The sequence below is a fragment of the Ailuropoda melanoleuca genome, chromosome 9, assembly GCF_002007445.2.
Source record: "Ailuropoda melanoleuca isolate Jingjing chromosome 9, ASM200744v2, whole genome shotgun sequence".
NCBI classification, from domain to species: domain Eukaryota; kingdom Metazoa; phylum Chordata; class Mammalia; order Carnivora; family Ursidae; genus Ailuropoda; species Ailuropoda melanoleuca.
In genome coordinates this window covers 41,934,310-41,957,487 of record NC_048226.1, presented here as the reverse complement: position 1 = coordinate 41,957,487, position 23,178 = coordinate 41,934,310, and positions in this window count along the sequence as shown.

Sequence of the window (23,178 nt, the reverse complement as noted above, 5' to 3'; positions counted from 1 at the left end):
GAGTATTTACTATATATATATGTACATACATATGATAGAGAATATTGGAAATATACTAGTTTTTCCAATATCAAGCATAATCATTGAGACATATTATCCATCAGTAGCTATTTGTATTCAAAGGCAAAAATCCTTAGTTATCTGCCCTTTTAAAATATGTAGTTCTTAGGTGGCTTTGCCATGAGTAATAACAAGACTCCCAGTCCAGTTTCACTCACTGAATCATGAGATGTTATCTGCCATTAACATTAAAGCTAGCTCACAGATTGGAAGAACAAATTTTGTTAAAATGTCTATACTACCCAAAGCAATCTATACATTTAATGTAATCCCCATCAAAATACCAATGGCATTTTTCACAGAGCTAGAACAAACAATCCTAAAATTTGTATGGACCCACAAAAGAACCCGAAAGCCAAAACAACCTTGAAAAACAAAAGCAAAGTTGGATGCATCATGATTCCAGACTTCAAGCTGTATTACAAAGCTATAGTGATCAAAACAGTACGGTTCTGAAACAAAAATAGATATATAGATAAATGGAACAGAATAGAAAACCCAGAAATGAACCCACAACTATACGGTCAATTAATTTTCTTTCAGCAGGAAAGAATACCCCATGAGAAAAAGACAGTCTCTTCAACAAATGGTGTTGGGAGAACTGGGCAGCAATATGCAAAAGAATGAAACTGAACCACTTTCTTACACCATACACAAAACTAAATTCAAAATAGATGAAAGACCTACATGTGAGACAGGAAACCATTAAAATCCCAGAAGAGAACACAGGAAGTAACCTCTTTGACATCGACCATAGCAACTTCTTTTTAGATCTGTCTCCTGAGGCAAGGGAAACAACAGCAAAAATAAACTGTTGGGACTACATCAAAATAAAAAGCTTTTGCACAGCAAAGAAAGCAATCAACAAAACTAAAAGCAACCTATGGAATGGGAGAAGATATTTGCAAATGACATATCTGATAAAGGGTTAGTATCCAAAATATACAAAACACCTATAAAACTTAACACCCCCAAAATGAATAATCCAATAAAAAATGAGCAGAAGATGTGAATAGACATTTTTCCAAAGAAGACATACAGATGCCTAATAAATGCATGAAAAGATCTCTCAATATCACCGTTCATCAGAGAAATACAAATCAAAACTACAGAGATATCACCTCATGCCTGTCAGAAAGGCTAAAATTAACAGTACAAAAAACAATGGGTGCTAGCAAGGATGTGGAGAAAGAGGAATCCTCTTGAATTGTTGGTGGGAATGCAAACTGGTGCCGCCACTGTGGAAAATGGTATGGAGGTTCCTGAAAAAGTTAAAAATAGAGCTACCCTACAATCCAGCAATCGCAGTACTATGTATTTACACAAAGAATACAAATATACTAATTCAAAGGGATACATGTATCCTGATGTTTATAGCAGCATTATCTACAATAGTCAAATTATGAAACAGTCCAAATGTCCATTGACTGATGAGTGGGTAAAGAAGATGTGGTATGCACATACAATGGAATATTACTCAGCCATGAAAAGAATGAAATCTTGCCATCTGTAAGAACATGGACGGATCTAGAGAGTGTTATGCTGTCCAAAATAAATCAGTCAGAGAAAGACAAATAGCATATGCTTTCACTCATACGTGGAATTTAAGAAACAAAACAAATGAGCAGAGGAAAAAAAGAGACAGGCAAACCGAGAAACAGACTTTTAATTAAATATAGAGGACAAATTGATGGTTTCCAGAGAGGAGCTGGGGGGGATGTAAAATAGGTGATGGGGATTAAGGTGTGTACTGGGCTGTGATGAGCACCAGGTGATATAGGAAGTGTTGAATTGCTATATTGTACACCTGAAGCTAATGCTATACTGTATGCTAATTAGCTGGAATTTAAATAAAAACTTCAAAAAAATTAAATTAACCCCTTAGATAAATGTGACTTATGATTAATTATTGTAATTTGAAAAATTATTTATACTTCACATTTTTTCATCATATGACTACCTCTTTGAATTGAAGTGGCTTTGATAAACACAACACCGCATATCAATGACATCACTCCTGTACATCTCAGACATGTCTTAGGTTTAGAAATTCTGAACACTAATATTTGGGAAAGAGCAAGTCAGTAATACACTCTAATGGGTTGCATCTCAATATTCTGTGTGGTTTCTATAACTTCGTCTGTGCAAATAGCAAATTATACAGAGCCTGCCTTTTTTAAAAGTATTTTAATATTTCCTGAGTGTGATTTTATTAGAATGAACAACTCCCAGAATAATTGCATCAGGGACTGCAGACAACTCTGCATGCTGGAAAGATCCAATAAAGAGGGTGCATTGTAGTGTTTAGCTAGAAGATTACCAACTCAGTGAGTCAGAAATCTAAGAATTTAATATCCTGGTCCTAATCCAACAATGGATAAGCTAGATATCTTTCCTTGAATGATATGTTTGAAACCTATTAATATTGTGCTTTAATACAGACAGACCGTTAAGTCTAGGTCATCAGCTGAGATAAATTGTACAGATCCAAACTATTACCAGTTTCTTGCAGTAGCTACAAGTAAAGCAGAATACTTTTCTACTACCTATTATATTCAATTCTCTTGCTACCAAAACACTCAAGTGTAAAATGAGAGTTCATATCATTGACAAAGTACTCTGCTTCTCTGTGATTTGCAAGGAGACCACAGTGGTTTGAAAGTAATCATTGCTTTTGATTTCTAGGCTGCTTCACCTCAACTGGCAATCACTTAACCTCTCTAGCTATTAACTCATTTAACTGTAAATTAAGAGCATTTCACTTGAAAACCCTGAAGGTCCCTTCCTACTCCATTTTGCCATGTGACACTGAATCTCTCCATACTATACTAGCACTGAAGCATTGCACACTAAGTTCTATGAACAAAAACAGACTGATGAGATTTGTTATAGGAATAAATAAAAGTTTCCAAAAATATAAAAATGGCCAATCGACACATGACTAGGTGTCCAACATCCACAGTCACTGGGGAAAAGAAATTAAAACTACAATGAGATACCACTTCACACGCACTTGAATGGCCACAACTGAAATACCGTTAACAACAAACACTGATGAGAATGGGGGGAATTGGAACCCACATACATTGCTGGTGGCAATGTCAAATGGTGCAGCCATTTTGGAAAACAGTTTAATAGTTCCTTGAAATGCTAGAGATGGAGTCACTCACTGTATGGCTCTACAATCCCATTTGTAGATACACACCCAAGGGAAATGAAAACATATGTCTACACAAAAACTTGTCCATGAACGTTCCTAACATTATTATTCATAATAGCCAAAAAATGGAAATACTCCAAATACCCACCAGCTGATGAATGGATAAACACAATGTGGTTTAGACATACGATGGCATGGTATTAAGCAATAAAGGGAATGAAGTACTGATAATATGCTGATACGACACCAATGAGCCTTGAAAGCATTATGCGATGTGAAAAAAGCCAGTCACGAAAGACCACATATTGCCTGATGCCAGTTTCATGAAATGTCCAGCATGGGCAAATCCCTGAGGACAGAAAGTAGAGTAGTTAAATAAAGTATAGAAGCCATAAAGTGAATATTATGCAGGTATTTTTTAATAGTTTTGAGGACAACTTAAAAACATGGGAAACTGCTCTGAAACATTTAGGGGGGAAAAGTCGGGTACAAAATTTTATACAAGAAAGAAACATTGTTGGAAAGTTGTTTTAAAAAGAAAATAGATGTATCTAAAATTCTGCTTTTACGGTTCTAGTCAATTTTATTATACTGGAAGTAAGTGTTACTTTAATGTTCTAACATNGCTTGTCCATGAACGTTCCTAACATTATTATTCATAATAGCCAAAAAATGGAAATACTCCAAATACCCACCAGCTGATGAATGGATAAACACAATGTGGTTTAGACATACGATGGCATGGTATTAAGCAATAAAGGGAATGAAGTACTGATAATATGCTGATACGACACCAATGAGCCTTGAAAGCATTATGCGATGTGAAAAAAGCCAGTCACGAAAGATCACATATTGCCTGATGCCAGTTTCATGAAATGTCCAGCATGGGCAAATCCCTGAGGACAGAAAGTAGAGTAGTTAAATAAAGTATAGAAGCCATAAAGTGAATATTATGCAGGTATTTTTTAATAGTTTTGAGGACAACTTAAAAACATGGGAAACTGCTCTGAAACATTTAGGGGGGAAAAGTCGGGTACAAAATTTTATACAAGAAAGAAACATTGTTGGAAAGTTGTTTTAAAAAGAAAATAGATGTATCTAAAATTCTGCTTTTACGGTTCTAGCCAATTTTATTNATTCTAGTCAATTTTATTATACTGGAAGTAAGTGTTACTTTAATGTTCTAACATTGATCTGAGGCCACATTCTTTATTATGAAGCATTTCAAAACAGAATGTAGTATCTGAAATAAAGTCATGCAGTCTTTTTAACAATATGCAACAGAAATATTGAAAATTTTAACAACCCTTGATGGAACAAGTAAATGTGCTTTTTTTTCCCCTTTGAATTGAGAAACAATGACTATGCAACATTATTTTTTATCTAAGAACTCCAGAAATGTAATTACGCCCCGTACAATCAAAACCATACTTCAACAAATTTTTATTGATTACTTACTAATTGCCAGTTACTGCTAGACCCAGCAAATAAATACAATGGAATTACTGCCCTCAGACAGTTGGGACAGGAGGGGGGGGAGCGGGGAAATCAAGTAGAAATAAGGAATCGTCCATGTGCGTGAATGGTGAAATAACATAATCCTGTACAACCAAGGAAGGTGTAAGGCACAGAAAAAAAGCAGAATTACTCTTGAGGGCATAAGGGAGATTGTTAGTGATTGCTTATGGGAGATGATATTTGGACAGGGTATTTAAAATCAAGTAAGTATTCTAAAATCCAGAAAGGAAGACTGAAACTGCAAGTTTCAGGGAACAACATGAACAAAAAACAGTAAGACTGAAACCATTCCGAGATCGGTATTGTTGTAAAGAGATGTCCAGTAGTAAGGAGATGGAATATGAAATGTGAAAAGTAAAAAAGACTTTGAAAGATAACGGATATTATATATTTTAGGATTTAGCTTTCCTAAATGTGTCAGTAATTCAAAATAGTATTGACATAGGACAGAAGTTCATTTCTCTCATACATAACTTATAACCTGAAGAAGCCAGTCTAAGGGAAGTTTGGAAGCTCTGATCCTTGTCAGTTTGGCTTCTGTCTTGCTGGTCCACTATCTTTAGCTTCCCACCTCACAAGTTCAATGAGCTGATCTGGCTCCAACTGTGATACTACAATCTATCGGGAGAGAAAGAGATGCGGTAGGACACAGTGCCTCACTCTCAGGACGCTTAGCAGAAATGGTACATGACACTCTCTTCCATTCCATTGACCAGAACTGAGGCCGATGGTCACAATGAACTATGAGGGAAGCTGGGGAATTGAACCTTCAGTGAGGACACCTATGTGCCTCCTAAAAATGGGGGGAGGGGTTGTATTACTAAAGGAAAGGGGAAAATAGATAATTAGAAGACAACAAGCAGTATGTGGCAGGCCAACCTAGGAATCTTCTAATGAATTGCATAAGGCATAGAGAGCCACTGGGTACGTTTTAGGTGGAGAAATATGATCAGATTTGTTCTTTTAAAATGCCAAGGTGCAAAGGATGGATGAGAGAGGCAAGTGGAAACAAACAAGCAAACAAACCGATTGAGAGGTCACTGTGACCCAGACAAGAAATGCACAATGGCAGTGGGTATAGAGAAGAGATGATGGGTTTCCAAAATAATCAGAGGACAGAATTAAAAGGACCCAATAACTGATTGTCAGAGGGTGGGGGAAGGGAGACAGAGATAATGATTTTTTAGAAAACATGGTAACATCCGATAAGACAGGAAATAATTAAGTGGTAGTCTCTAAGAGTAGGAACAAAGCATCTCGATTGTGCAGAGGTAACCTTTTCACTTGGATCCCGGCTGCTGTACTCTACTGTGTTTAGATGAATTTGGATGCTTTTTCAAGGGGACTGTAAATTTGCTCAACTGAAACTAATCTTAGTAGGACAAATTTATAATTTTGTTACAATTTTTAATACCCGATCTTTCTAGATACAGGAAGGCAGAAAATGCTACCAAAACTGCCAGTAAGGGTTTACTGAATGCCATTTAATGCATACATATTTGGTGTTAAATTCTCTTACTCAATCTTCCCAACTTGAATGAGGTCAAAACAACTAGTAAGAGAGAGAGCTAGGATTTGAAGCTGGGTCTTTACAATGCTTTTGAACACTCCATCACCCAGCCTACATGATGCTTCTGGGGTCACCATATTTCTGAAATGGAGAGAGAAGAAAAGGTGCACTAATGATCTTTGAAAATGTGAAAAAAAAAAACAAAACAAGTATTACATTCTAGGAGGAAACCAGGAAAGAAAGATGAGATATTAATAGAATATTCCTCTCTGTTATTTATCTATTGAAGAAATAATGTTTAATATTTTACAATTAAATGTATTATTTGTATACACTACATGACATCACTATAGAAAGACAATAGGAACACCAGAAACCAAAGATGGGAAGTGGAAAAGTCAATCCTCCGACATCAACACACAGCACCCTGTGGCCAGTCCTGCCTCTACCCTTTAGTGCTCACTTTTCCTGAGCCAGTCACAGCGTTATTGCTATGGACTGAATGTGTCCCCCACCCACCACCACCAAAATTCACATGTTGAAGCACTAAACCCCAACATGATGATGTTTGGAAGTGGAGCCTTTGAGTTTATGTGGTCATGAGAGTGGAGCTCTCTGATTGGGACTGGTGCCCTTATAGAGGAAGGGAGGGATCAGAGCCCCTCTCTCTTCCTCTGTACTGTGTGTAGACAGAATGTGGATACTGGCTGTCTACAAGCCAGGAAGAGGGCCCTCACCAAGAACTAGATATCCTGGCATCTTGATCTTGTAATTCTCAGCCCCTAGAACCTTGAAAAATAAATGTTGTTAGAGCAGCCGAGCTGAAGAACATAATACAAGTGAATGTTCTTAGTTACGTTCTTAATAATTGGAAAGACATGCTTAAAAAGAAAATGAAGTACATGCAAGGAATCCCAATAATGTAAATTTTCTTTATGTTTACCTTCAACCTACTTTGAAGCCATATCCTATCTCAGGTTGGTAGCAGAAAGCGCTTCCCCGCTGGAGTACGGTCATCTTTTTTTTTCTTCTCTTCTAAAGTCCTGTCTTTCTACCACTTTACCTTCCCCACAAGTCCTGCTTGTTTCTCCTTTTTTCAGGCTCATCCTAAAGCTGTCAGTTAACCAATTCCAAGCAGCTGCCTGAGGGAACTGGTAGGAGTTAGGAGTGGGAGGATAGAAAGGGGGTTTGTGGCTTCGGTTCCTAGGAGGATGGAATGAAGAAACGCTGAGCCTCCAGTTCCCTCCTCAGAATGAAGTACAGAAAATCTTTCTCTGGTGCTGATGTTGATCATGTGGGCTGCATCTGTCTCTTTTCACGCTTTAACTAGAGATGAATTCTCTTCTCCTGGGTTGGAGACCCAGAACGGTTGGGTGATGGTGGGAGAGACATCTCCAAGCTCCAAACTCCAAACTGGTATAGAAATATCAGGCATTTAATGTGTTCCACAGAGAAAACCCTCTTTGCCTCTTTTGTGAAGCTGGACCCCATCCAGGAAATATGATTTTAGCTGAGGTGTTTCCTTCCAGGAGGAACACTTAGGCAGTTAATTTATATATATATATATATATATGGCAGTTAATGTGTGTGTGTGTGTGTATATGTGTGTGTGTGTGTGTGTCCAGTTAACACTGGGATGAGGTGGCACCAACTATTTTCCTTATAATCTGGAATGCTAATTTTGGCCTCCACAATTGTGGAGAAATTATTATCAGAGGCATATTTTTTGATTATTGATATGTCATAGTCAACTCCATCCTATACTCTAAATCCTATTATATTCAAAATCTTCTGAGTTCTCTTGCCCATACTGCAGTATTCCAAAAATTAGCATCTTGTCCCGAGCTTTCTGAACACTATGCAATTCTAGAACTTGTATCAATAAACCAGATTACCAGAGCTACATGACAGAACCTTTTCTAACCACCTTTTTTCAGATTAAAAAATTTTTTTCCTTTAAATGGATTTTTTTCCTGTTTAATTTGCAACATACTCTCTCACATCTGGAAATATCTAGCTGATATCTACAAATTAATGATAATAATAATAAAACAACTGACTTTTATTGAGTACTTACTCTGTCTCAGGCATTATGCTAATCAATCGATAAATAGATTCTCATTTAGCTTCACAATAACCCTAAGAACTAGGTAATATTTTCCCCATTTTACAGCTAAATAAATTGAGACTCAAAGTTTAAGATACATACTTGGGATAATAGAGCTGTTAACCATCTGGCCCAGAGTCTAAGCTGTAAGCACTATAAGTTGCTATTTCCTTATTGCCTAATAAAGAGAATGCCAAATTATATCCTACTGACCTATGGACTGGTACACCGCTTGCATATTATACACAGCATTTGAATTAGCAAATTCTTCTTTAAGTTATGCGATACTTAGAAATGCAGTCTTATTCCCATGGTTATTTCTTGGTCTTTTAAAATGTCTATTTTTTTTCAACCAAGTAGTAGAAATACTCATCATATAGTCTCCACACAAAGGATCTTGCAACATGCTGCCTAAGAAATATGTAAAATTATGGCCATGAGTTATACAGAGCATCTCTGAGATGGATCAATGTGCTTTTGACAAGAGAATTTGAGTCACTGAATAACTAAATGATGGCAAGATCAGCACCAGAAGTTGATCAGAGGAAGAGAGATTCTATTGTGGTTTTGGAGACCATCCAAACATATCAGATGTAAATCATATTTCTACTTAGAGTCCCTTTAATGTGTTTTTGTTCTTTTCTTCTAAACACGGAAAAAGAGTACCATCATAAAATTGCTCTGTGACTCTTAAATAGGATGATACATCATTATCAATTTCATTATGGGCATACATGAATGAATTCTTGGATATTTTATTATTTTTAAAGGAGAATGAACCTTCAGCTACAGAAATGTCATCTCCATAGACATTCAAAAGTAAAGGTTGAGTAGATTTTCAGTAAAATATGTTAATGTGTTGGTGTTGCAAAATTACATTTGGACATATGCCTCCCTAAATCTTTCTGGCAAGCACAGGAAGACCAAAGATATAAAAATATGACATCGAACTATAGCAGAACTCTGAAAAAAAAGTTTTCTTACAAAGGTGGTGAAATATTTTGAGAAAATGACCCCAAACTTTGTGACGGTGCTCCCCTTTATCCTACCTAGTGAGATTTTCATAAAACAGAACTTGTTGCTCTCCCTGTACACGGGTTTTCCTAGAATGGTCATAGAAATCTGCATGTGGGAGACCTCATCACTAATTAATCCTATATTGTGGTCATAATGGATAATTGAACTGCCCAATACTGACAGGATTTAGAGGAAGAGCTGTTTATTTTATATAAAGTAATGCAATTACCAAGAACCATTGCTTGAACTGAAGGACTATGCCCCAGTCTTTCTTCTTTCTTTTTTCTTTTTCTTTTCTTTCTTTTCTTTCTTTCTTTCTTTCTTTCTTTCTTTCTTTCTTTCTTTCTTTCTTTCTTTCTTTCTTCTTCTTTCTTTCAGAATTTGTTTACTTGAAAAAGAGAGAGTGAGAGAGAGAGCATGAGCAGGGGTTTGGGGGAGGGGTAGAGGAGGAGGGAGAAGCAAACTCCCCACAGGAAGCCCAACGTGGGGGCTCAATCCCAGGACCCCAAGATCATGACCTGAGCCAAAGGCAGACGCTTTACTGACTGAGCCACCCAGGCGCCCTGGTGCCCCATCTTTATTGCACATACGAATCTGTGCCCGCTCACAGCTTTTTAATACATAACGTTAAATACTGAAATTCACAAAACCCTGTCATACATTTATGGAGGTTAAAGAAAAATTAATATGCATTTTGGAATAGAAGTGCACTTTGTGAACTTAATAAAATAATATGGAATGAAAAAAAAATCTCTCACTGGCAACCTGTAGAGAACAAAAACTATATAAACATTCATTGTTTTGATTTCCAGTTTTTCACCTGAGATTTATTACTGATCACATGATATGGTGAAAACTCAGAACTGGAAGTTTTAATCCCAATTCTGACACACGACTTACTTCTGAGTGCCTCAGTTTTTTCACCTATAAATAAGAATCACATTTTATGATCTCTGAGTTTCTCCTTGAGCTCTCTAATTCTGCAGTACCCCAAGGCATCAACACTTGCTCAGCTCCTTTCTCTAGGACATAACCACCAACTGCATTATATTCCTTAGATATTGCTTATATCGATACTTTATCCATAAATACTACTTACTGATCTTGATTTCTCTTAATTTTTCTAACATAAAAAAATTCACTTTTTAGAAGATTTTGGACAAAAGATTAAATTGATATGGAATCTTTGGGGAAAAATCTAAACACACTATTTAATTAATAAATAGCATAAGATACGGCAAATTTCATAGTAAATGTGCCTTTAACAGCAAAGACTTCTTATTCTAATGNCGGCAAATTTCATAGTAAATGTGCCTTTAACAGCAAAGACTTCTTATTCTAATGTTGAACATGCAAAGAAAAGAAAATCTCCAGTTTTATTTATTGGTAATTTAATGTATATAGAAATATGAGGCAAAAAGTTTCAGACGGGCCTGGATACCTTCATCAGCAGTCTCATTATTCTTCTTTTTGATGCTCTTCAGCATATATGGGCTCAAATTCTCAGCTATGTTATTAGGTAATATTTTTAATTTATTGCTCAGTAAACGTTCCTTAGGCTTTTTCATGGGTCTCCATAGTATGCAGGGATTGTGTAAACTTGATGCCAAGGATGAGACAGATATCTACATACACAGTTGAGAGTCAATAAACGTTGACTGACCTCAAATAAATTTTGGCTGGCTTAAGTTTACCTCTCTTGCAAATATATTTAAAGTGCAGAAATTAAATGCTGCAAATCCTATTTGCTACTGGAATTTAGCGCTGTAAAGCCCTACCGGTGCCTGAGATTATTTTGAAAGGCTGAAAGAAAAATCATATGTTGGAAAAAAATGTTTTTTAAACCTAAGGTTTTAAAAAAGAAAAGCTGGCTAAGTATTTAAAAGGTAAAACTCATATGGAAGTTCAAATAGAAAAATAGAAAATAGAGATGTAATGAATAGAAGTATAAACAATTAACTAGAAAACTATTTTTTTGCAGAGAAGAATCTAAATTTTTAGGGAATAAAATGCTTCTTAAGCTACATGCAAAGATACCCAACGCACACATATACACAACATATACACACAGATAAGTGGTGGGGGATGAGTGTGAGATCTTAGGTGTTTTCCTAGTTGATCAGTATTAGTGATTAAAACAAATAAACCTGTATTAGGGGGCTTTGGGGAGTAGTGTGTGTGTGCGATTTTTTTTTTTTGCATACCCTTTTAAATATATTTTAAACTTTTAACCTAGTTAGTTCATGTGTTTATTGTGAATTTTCTCAATTCTCAACTGTTAATATTTTAATAGATGTTTTAGATCATTTTAAGCTAAATAGTAATTTACTGGTAGTTGAAATCTATTTTGCTCACGAGTTGGATCACTAGAATCTCTTAATGGTATTTTAAGTCTGAAGCGTTGTGTGACATCATTATCCTACTAGATTTACAATAGCCCATGAAATTCTTACGGCATCTCATAATTTTCTTCTTTCTCTCTTGTCTTATATACAATTAGCCTTACTTTACAATTATGAATATATTTTATAAGTATATAACCTTTATATTGAATTGCAGTATTTAACTCACATAATTCATATAATCACAAATCATAAATCGCAAAATCACAGTGTCAGTTTAATTACAATACCAAGATACACAATTCTTAATTATAGATGAGTACTGTAAAATATAGACCTTAATCTTAAAGGACAACATCAAAGTTCTTTTTTTCTTGTATTCCTAGAATAATTATAATTGCTTTTGATTTTATCCCCTTTTAACAAAGGAATTAGAAGCAATTCCATATTTCTTGTTTTAAATATCTAAGTGGAATAAAGCTATGCAGATGGAAAAGGCATATAAAAATACTCTTCTATCATGAAAATAAAAAACTAGAGAAATAGTTGAGTGAATGATTTCAGATAATGCATTAATATTTGAGTAAAAATAAATCAGCCCCAAATGAAAGGCAGAAAGGTGACCTAAAATCAACAGCATCCTGCATAACTTAGACTCTTTAATTAAAATAAAACATTATTGGGGCACCTGGGTGGCTCAGGTGGTTGTGTCTGACTTCGGCTCAGGTCATGATCTCAGGATCCTGGGATCGAGCCCCATGTCAGGCTCCACACTCAGTGGAGAGTCTGTTCTTCCCTCTCCCTCTGCCCCTCTTCCTGCACATGCTTGCCTCTCTATCTCTCTCTCTCAAATAAATAATACAATCTTTTTTAAATTTTCAAAAAATAAAACATTACTGGCTTTATTGAGAGACAGTCATGGGCATTAAGAGGAATACTAGAATTTGAATTATAGAACTTGCATACACCAGTGAATTGGAAAATCGGTTAGTTAATCCAGAAACACGACACTATAGAAAGCCATAGGATGTAGACTGAGAGGGAGTGTGCTTGCAAACCCTAGCTTGGCCTCTTACGAATACCTACGTTGGGTATGTTTCTCACCAGAACTAACTAAATAACTAATTCTTCCCCTTTGAAACACTTTCTGCATGTGAATTCTGGGACACATGTTCTCCTACCACATTGGCCAATCCTATTCTCAAAAGCTTAAGTTGAAAAGTCCTGAGCCTTTTCCCTGGGCTGCCATTTATATTTTCCCTGGCTGATACCATGTGATCCAAGGGCTTCAACCATTACCTGTAAGCTGATGACTCCCAGATTTATATTCCAGAATCCTACCGTCTACTGTTGTTTTGGAATAGCCACACGAATATATAATTGGCATCTTTAATGCCACTGTTGAAATAAAAGTCTTGCCCTTCTACCCTAATCTGATCCATTGATACATCAATAAAATCATAGCACAATCCACCAGGTGTGTAAACCAGAAGCCTATAGCTCATCCTTGATTTCTTCCTTTTCTCATTCCCTAAAAGTCACTCTGCCAGCAAATCCTATCAGTTCTGTCAAACTCCATCTTACATGCACTTACTCCTCTGCTTCTGCTCTCGCCTCCTTGTTGAAACACCATTATCTCCTTTGGGAACACTACGATAGCCTTCTCACTGTCCTAAATCCTAAATTTCACCCTGAATAAACCACTCCCTGCAGAGCAGCCATTCGCCTTGTAAACCACATTAATAACTTCCCATTGTGTTTGTAGGAAAAAGCAGTGATTTGTGTGGCTCATTGGCCCTACGTGAATTGCCCTGCCTGCCTCTCCAACCTCACCTCTCCCTACTCTTTTTTCTGCAACTTATTCTTGACACACCGACCTGTTATTTCCAAGCCATGCCATCCTCGGAGGCTTGCCCGGATGCTTCCCATGGCTGGTTAATTATTAGACTCTGGATCTCTGCCCCAATGTCACCACAGCAGAGACCTTTCTTGAATATTCTATCTAAAGTATATATCTGGATGTTTTAGTTTTCACTATCATATCTACCTTCCTATTTCCTACATAAAATTTGCTATAATCTACAAGGATCTTACAATTTGATTTTTCATTTGTTCACTGTATTTCTCCTATCCCCAGAATGTAAGTTCTTTGAGGCCAGTAACCTTGCTTATATGGCCAACTTTTCCACCCTACCAAGAATTTCCTGGAATAGAGTAGTGAGCAAATATTTACTTAACCATCACAACCTTAATTTATTCCTCAACTAGGAGGAAATACTGCTTACCTCCTGGTGTTCTTAGGAATGTTAAATAAGATAATGTAGGTATTATCACAAAATCTGAAACATAGCAAATACTCCAGGAACGTTACTTAAAAAGTAAACAAAAAAAATCCAACAGCATGCAACCAAAAATTATATCCATAGATCCGAGCGTTGTTCCATAACGGTATAGAGCACAGCTTGGCAATTTATGGGTAAGAAAGATTTTTACATCTTTAAATGGTTGAAAAAAAAAAAGAAAAAGAATATTTCATTACACATGGAAATTTTATGAAATTTAAATTTTAACACTCGTAAGTTTTTTGTGGAACATAGACACTATTCACATCGATATGTGTTATTAACATATTGTCTACGTTGTTTTCTTCCTACAACAGCAGAGTTGAGGAGTTGTGACAGAGACCTCATGGTCAAGACTAGATTGTCATGTGAGAATGGATTATATCAACGCATACCCTATTCTCTATAATGTGTATTACTTTATCTTCCTTTTGTTGATACAGAAATTGAACTTAGAAAATGAAATCTGAGCTTTACTCGGATTCCAGGGCCCAATCTGTCTCTCTATGTCATTTAATTTGATTTTTACAACAACCGTATGATATAACATTATTAAAAGGTCACACAGCTCATAAAACACAGAGCCAGAATTCAACTTCTGATCTCTCTGACTCTAAGGTCTCTTCTCCTTTATTATATTATTGCTGACTTTTTCATGAATGTCTATTAAATGTGTGCTATCCAATTTATTTTTCCCATTCATACACATGGATCCAGGCCTCCTACAAGCTGGTTGTTAACCCTTCTGACATTCTTGGCTATTTAACTCAATACACTCAGAAAATTATTAACAATATTAAGGTGGTATAGAGAAGCCAATAATTGCAGGTTATGCATCTGACAAATATATGGAAAGCCCTAAATATCTTCCTTAGAGGACAATCAATGAATCCATGATTCAGACTGCCAGCCTGCATTAAGAAGCTTGACCATATCTGATTTTCACTGGTTTAAAAGGTAATGACCCCCTGTGTCTGCTAGTTGGGCAGCATGACTTCCAAAGGTGGATGTAAACAAGCAGTAAAAAATGGCTTTTAAAATATCTGTTTATTTGTTGGAAGCTAAGGAACATGAATACCTAACATTTGCTCTTCCCTCTTCCTGCCCAATTTAAATCATCCTGGAGAAGCTTTTCTGGCCTTCCCTCCCCTCTTGCCCAGGGATCCATCGGCCCCGTGTCTTATGTGGCTCAGGCCCCATGTGTATGCAGGTGGCTACCATAACATCCTCTGTGGATGGGTTTTTTTGTACATCCGTTTCCTTTACTCAGCTCCTTGAAGGCTAATCCATCTTTCATGCATCTCTATAATTTGTACATACAGAACAATGCCCAATATTTAATGCTTTATAAATGTATTTTGTTTCTTCAATGTAAACCACTACAGTAGTGACCTAAAACAATGCTTTGTTCAGCATTAACATACATCTAACAACTTTATCAGGTTATGGATGAACACTCAGAGCAAATTGAAACAGACTGACTACAAGCAGGGATGAGCTGAGCAATGCCGTAAGGCAGACTGCAAGACAATTTCAAATGGTGTGAGAAAGAAGTTATGGGGTAAATTGTGCCCTCTCAAAAAAGATATGTTGAAATCCTACCCCTAGGTCTTCAGAATGTGACCTTATTTGGAAATCAGGTCATTGCAGACGTAATTAGTTAAAATGGGGTTGTAACGGAGAAGGGTGGGACCCTAATCCAAGATGACTGGTGCCATTATCAGAAGACAGCCATGTGAAGATGGAGACACAGGTGGAGAATGACACGAGCCACCAGTGGCACAGTTGGGAGTTGTTACATAGCTGAAAGCAAAGGGATGTTAAAAATTGCCAACAAAATCACAGAAAGCTAGGGGGCACCTGTGTGGCTCAGTCAGTTAAGTGTCTGACTCTTGGTTTCAGCTCAGGTCAGGCTCTCAGGGTGGTGAGACCGAGCTCCGTGTGGGACTCTGTGCTCAGCGTGGAGTCTGCACTGGATTCTCACTCACCCTCTGCCTCCTGCTCTCTCTTTCTCTCCAATAAATAAATAAAATCTTCAAAAAAAAGTCACAGAAAGAGGTAAGATTTTCCTACATGTTTCAGAGAGAGAAAGCCCCTGCCAACACCATGATTTTGGACTTGTAACCTCCGTAACTATGAGACAATAAATTTCTGGTGTTTTAAGCCACCCAGCTTGTGATGCTTTGTTATGGCAGCTCTAAGAAACTAATACAGCCGGAATCGATAACCAGGAAAACAAAAGGAACTAGGAAAACAAAAACAGTCTGTCATGCAGCTTATGTTGAATAATAATATTAATACCAATTAAATGACTGTCATTGTCCAAGAATGTCCTACGATCAGACACTGCTTTACATACATCATATTCAATTCTCACAGCAGTCCCATGAGATTGGTTTTACTAGCGGTATCAGGTAAACCTTAACCACTGACCTTCGGGGTGCGGGATGGGAGTGGGGTGGAGGGGAGCCCTGATCTGGGCATTGCCAACTTCTATGATGTAACTGTTCCCACCACAGCCCACTGAGAGCTGCCTTAGTGACATCAACCAGCTCAGAAAATTCCTGAAAATTTAACACTCACAAGAGTCTCAAGAGTTGGTGTGAATTGGCTCCATCACAACCCTGGATATTGTTAACTCTATTTAATTGACGAGCTCACTAAGTTTGGCGTGATCCAACAAATTTCCCAAGAGCATCAGGGTGTCCAAGGTGACAGCCCACGGCGCCACTAGACCCTGCTGACAGCACAGATAGGCCCTGCCAAATCATGGGCTCAGCCTCAGGCTGTGGCACTCAGAACGTGCTGATGCCTCACGTGGTCTCATTCTCAACAGCACCATGTTCATCACAAACAGAGTCATCCGATCACGGATACACTTAGTAAAGTACACTTTGCTTTTCCACGTAACAAGTACAGAAAACTCAGAATAACTCATCCAAAAAAAAGAAATAAAAGATCTGCTGCTGAACAAAAGCAACGTACGACACTTGGCAGGTCTGGCATAGTAAGAGAAAATCAGTTTCAGTGCTTCTGGCAAGACTTCAGCTCTGTCCCGATATCTTGATTTTGTCTTCACAAGCTTCCTAGAGCTGACAGCACTCCTCGCCACATAAGCCCGGTGTACTCCGTACTAACACATACATGACCTGAGAATATCGGCACCGGACGGGTATGATCACATCCTTTGCACACTCTCATCTATGGTTTCTGCCACACGTTGGGCCTTGGAGAGTTGCAGTTTTGTGGAATGATTTGCGCTGGAGAGTCATAGCTCCAATATCCATTACCTACATGTACTATCTACTGTTATTATTAATCTCCATTATCTATTGTCCATGATCTCCATTATGGACATACCCTGACAAATATTTACTTAAAAATGGTGTGATTATTAACACAGCTTCAGGAAAAGTCAAAAGATCCCCTGCCATCTAGTTGTAATCCCTAAGGAACTGCTTTCTACTAGCATAGAATTTCTGGAACACTCATTGATCTTTGATTTGGCACTAAGACTGTATCTTAGGGAGTCAAACATTCTGATGCGCGGTAAAATTGGACCTTCTATTGGATACTGATCCTGGCTAGTTTAAAACTTATTGCTATAGCATCAATTCAACTTGTTCTAACTTAATGAGAGGCATTTGAAAAACAAAACAAACCAGGAAAGTAATTTTTCAGAGGCTACTATTTATTTTCTTTTTGTAGAAAATCCTGTGCAGGGATTTAATGTGTATTTCCTACATCTATTAGAGTTTATGAACATCTGTTATTACAACTCATTTCTAAATTTAACGAAAGAAAGAATATATGCACCTAGATCAGTGTATATGTCAGGACATATGGTTAGTTATCCAGTTCAGCAAAGATTATCAGAAAACCTAGAAGAAATCCTCCATGAAATATTGGGAAAATAATGGATTCAAAAACCTCTACATTTTAATGGACAGCCAAATATGCCCTTGGCTTCAAAATGCAAATTTCCAACTTCTTCTTTTTTTTTTAAGATTTTATTTATTTATTTGAGAGAGAGAGAGCACAAGCCAGGGGGAGAGGCAGAGGGAGAAGCAGGCTTCCCACTGAGAAGGGAGCCTGATGTGGGACTCGATCCCAGGACTCCCGGGACCATGACCTGAGGTGAGGGCATATGCTTAACCGACTGAGCCACCCAGGCACCCAATTTCCAACTTCTTCTGATAGAGATTAAGATCTCTGAGATGTCAATGACAATTGGAAGGGGAAAAGGACCTAAACTGTAGGACTATCAGAAGAAGGTTAAGCAGGGTTCACAGGTTTGTTCTAGTTGGTACAGAAAGATCAAATGACAAGGTCCCTAACCATGTCAAGTAAGGAGGAAAATATAGTAACATGAGTTGTCCTTTGTTGTAATCACTGTCTTATGTGGCAAACACATGCATGGGGACCCAGGGAGAAAAGGGGTGCCAGCTTGCACTAGCTGAACCTACACAGGATGCCCTGTGCTCCAAGAAGGCATTGTGTCGCTCTCGGAAACACCATAGAATACTCACTTCAGCCAACTCTTGTCTTTCTGAGCACTTTGTGAAATGCACACTTTTGTTAGTTTTCCCTTCTTTATACTCTTTCTTAAGTATGTCTGTTTCATTCATCTTTGCAGAGCTAAAACTCTCTACAGTGCTATGCATCTTTAAATAAATGAAGAATCGAAGCTTTCCAATATCAATAATCTAGATGAGCATGTCCTTCTTACCCTTTGTGAAGATAATTGTCTTAATTCTTCTGAAATGCTGGTAGCTACTCTTCCTTAAGCCAAGAACTATGCTTTATCTTATTTTATTCTCACAACCAACATATGTGACAGACATACTTTTTTCCTTTGTTTTAATACTAAGCTAAAGCTTACACTTGTAGAACTCTCTGCATGAGTTATTCCATAATTAACAACCAGATTTGGACATCATTTATATGAAAGTCAACTCTGGAATCAGATTATGGCTCGGTCCCTCCCCAGTGTCTGACCTTGGGCAAGTTAACTCTCTTCTATACCTCATCTCTTTTACCTCTACCATGTGGAAAGCAAATACCAATCTCACCAGTATTTTAGTCTTTAAAAGAGATAATCCATTAAAATACTTATAATAAGATTGTGCCTGGCACTGGCAAAAAAATAAGTGTTAATGAGTGGAATTATTCTCTATTTAGTATCTACACCTCTTTTAATTAAAAATAATTTCCCGTTTTTCCTCAGAGTAGTTTTATCTTTGATGACTTAGCAGGGAGATTATTTCTTTCTTTCTTTCTTTCTTTCTTTCTTTCTTTCTTTCTTTCTTTCTTTCTTTTTTTTAAGATTATCTATTTATTTATTTATTTGAGAGACAGTGAGTGAGAGAGAGAGAGAACATGAGCAGGGGTGGGAGGGAAGAGCAGAGGGAGAGGGAGAAGCAGATTCCCTGTTGAGCAGGGAGCCCAACATGGGGCTCGATCCTGGGACTCTGGGATCATGACCTGAGCTGAAGGCAGCCGCCTAACCGACTGAGCTACCCAGGTGCCCCAGGGAGGTGATTTCTTAATGCATCAACGCTTTGTATGTTGCTGGAGGAACTGAACAAGGTGTCTGTGAAAAGCCATGAAAAATTCTGCTCAACAGCCTGAAAAGGAGAATCAAGGAGACATATTCACTTTGTGCTCAAAGCACCTTACGAGGAATTCACCAAATTTTTCCTCATTCTTGAAATTGGGGCAGGGCATCTGAGACCATTCAACTCTCATTTTCAGAACTAGGCAGTTCCAGTGTATACAGTTAGAGAAATAAAACAGCAGTCAGAGAGCATCACCATATCAAGTAGCAATACGCGTAATGATCGCAAAAGAAGAACAATTAGCCGTGGTCTGAGAGGCACAGAGAGCCACCATGGATTGAGTTGGCTCTGAAGGTTCACGGTTTCCGAGGGATTAGTTCATTATTGCGGTCTTTGTTCCTGTAAAAGCACCTGGGAATGTATAGCATTTTTAAAACCGTTATGAAGTCTTTGAGGGTTGGCTCCTTTGGGAATTAAGGAGTAGGGTGGCCTGCCCAGGGAAAGGAGCTCTTCACACTGAGGAAGTGCATCCTGGATCAGGCTTGACGTGACTTTTGACTTAAACCTAACCACCCTGAAAAAACCCCAAGTTTCATTTTGCACAACAGCAGATGTCCACAGGTGAAGAAGGGGGTGTTAGGAGAAGACAGAAGAGGAAGGAACATTTGGGAAAGAGATGGCATATTACTTGGCTACTTTGAAGGCAACAAATGGCCAGGGTTCCGTGGCCTGCATTCCTTTGACATCTCCTGCCCAGACATCCCATGACCTACATTCATTCTTTTTATGGTGATGTCATTTTACTCAGAAGCCAGATCTTGATTTGCTCTATAAAATGTATCCGGCTCGAGCTGTCCCTGCCAGCAACCACAGTTTCCATTTCGTGTTTGAATTCGGTGGATCTCTTCTTGTATTTTCTTTTCCAGGATTATTCTAATTTGACAAATCATGAATTCTCATTTGAAATTTTGACCAAAGGGAGACCATTTGAACAGTTCAGTTCAGCTGTCTACAAAGTTACGATCAATCCACTTTAAAGCCTTCCAGCAATTTATATGCTCTTAAAATCATGTTTAGCCTAGGACCATATGGAAAGAGCTTTGTGTATATATGCAGATATTCTATCTTTTGCTTTTGTTTAAGGTACTTTCAATGCTTACTGCAAACTCACATTTGGGAAAATAAACAGCACCGATGCTGTCTTTGACATGGCACTTATGCTCACATTAAAAGTATCTTTTAGGGGCACCTGGGTGGCTCAGTTTGTTAAGCGTCTGCCTTTGGCTCAGGTCATGATCCCGGGGTCCTGGGATCAAGCCCTGCATTGGGCTCTCTGCTCAGCGGGGAGTCCTTCTCCCTCTGCCCCTCACCCCACTCATGCTTTCTTTCTCTCAAATAGATAAATAAAATCTTTATAAAGAAAATAAAAGTATCTTTTAAAGGACACTATTAAATGAATTAAGGTTTTCACTCATTTGGCATTTCCAGAAAAGTTATTGTAGCTTGTGAGGTTCCCTTGGCATTCCCAATCAATTGATCTTAATTACCCTTATCAGTTAAGGAGATCAGCTATAAGAATATCTAGCTTAAATGAGCCACAGCTCATCCAATGCTCATTTTTGGTACGCAAATGATGTAGATATTGTTTCTTGATCAACTACATAGTTTCTGGGACATTCAGTCATCAAACTGATGAATATTTTTGTTTTGTTTTGTAGCTTTACCGAGGCCAAAATGGAGGCAGGGTCATCTCTGCGTCCTTGACAGAACTTCGGTGTGTGTAGCACCAGCCATAAGTTGTTTTACAGCGCCCTCACTGACGTCAGGTCCCATAATTTTTTAAAACTTCATCAACAGGAACTGGAGGAATGCAAGTCAGAAGAGGGGTTAATATTTGCAAGCAATTTGCTTTCCCTAAAAATGACTGTTCATTTGTTTTGAAAAAGTTAACCAAACTAGCACGTTAAATACTCAGATAAAAAAAAAAAAATTGTTTAAGTACCTTTATTATGGAGGGCAGAGGATCGCCATTAACCTGCACACAGAAGTTTTAGAATGCTTAGTGTTCTCTTTGGTAACAAAAATTATTGTATGTAGTTGAGAGGGAACCATTTCACTGAGGTGAGATTTTGCTATATGGGGTGCAGCGGTAGAGGGAGAGGATGGAGATAAGAAAAGTCTGCTGGCATCGAACTTTACATCGGAATCCGGGGATGTACTGTATGGTGATTAACATAATATAATAAAAGAAATCATTAAAAAAAAAGAAAAAAAAAGAATTTTTATATAGTATGCAGGCTCATGCTGCATAATCCTAAACTGGTAACTGTATGCAATATCTCTCTATGTATGGATTCTTATCCTCTTCACTGCCCTTATGCCCATATGATAAGTCCTCTATGCTTTCTTGCATTATGTCAAGCCAGAAACATTTTTTAAAAATCTCACTTCAATTAAAACCATCAAATCCTGAAAAAAAAAAAAAAAGAAAGAAAAAAAAGAAAAGTCTGCTGGGAATAAATCCATAGATTGCAAGTATGACAGCAGATCAGAATCACCTGGGAGCTTATAAAACCCCTCCACACCCAGACCCCACCTAGGAGGTTGTGAGGGTCTAAGCGAACAGACGCATCAGGAAGTCTAGATACTAAAGGACCAGGGAAATGAGAACCTGAGGAAGCACAGCTGGGACAAGGAAACTGTAGTCGGAGTTTCCCCGCATGAACTGCCAAGGCACCCATGAGAATGGCCCATGAGGTTAGATCCAGCACCCTAAATTTCAACTAACCCCTCACTCACACATCCCCCGCCAACTCCAAACCTATAGCAGCTGCAGGGAGTAGAGAGCGCAGAACCAGGAAGATACAGGATGCCAACTACTGACCACCCCCTCACTAGCCTCAAGCCTTCAAGCTTAAAGTGACCACAAACTGGGGAAGGAAGGAACTTTCCATCAGGTAAAACTTGAAATGCAACATTGCGATGAGACCTTAATCACTGACATGAGACAGTCCTTGAGACTGAAAGGAGAGAGAAAAGCCACGGACCTGTCTAAAATTTTATCTGTGGATGAGTGTGGTCACTAGGAAGTTAGACTTCACACCAGAGTTATTACTCATTTGTTTTTCCTGTGAACAGTGAGGAAGGATGTCTGTCCTCAGTTCAGTAATCAACAGGACTTCTTTAGGAACTAACTAGACATCTGCAAAATCTGAGAAATGGTGCCATTGTCTCACCAAAACCGGCCTGACCATGTCAGGGCCTGCTGTTTGGCTCCATCAGAATCAGTGGATTATTGGGTAAAACTTCTAGGAAATTCCCTAGCGAGAAAATGGAGACACCAGAAGCCAAGAGAAGCCCCAAGGTATTGGGGAAAGTATTGATGGAAGCCGTGATAAAAAACAGATACCAAGGGTCAAGAAAAAAATAGGTAACTAGCTAAATAAAGAAATGTGGTGGTTGGTCAAAGACAAAATGTTGGGTCTCCTGGCTGGCTCAGTCGGAAGAGTATGGGACTCTTGATCTCAGAGTTGTGAGTTTGAGCCCCATGTTGGATGTAGAGAT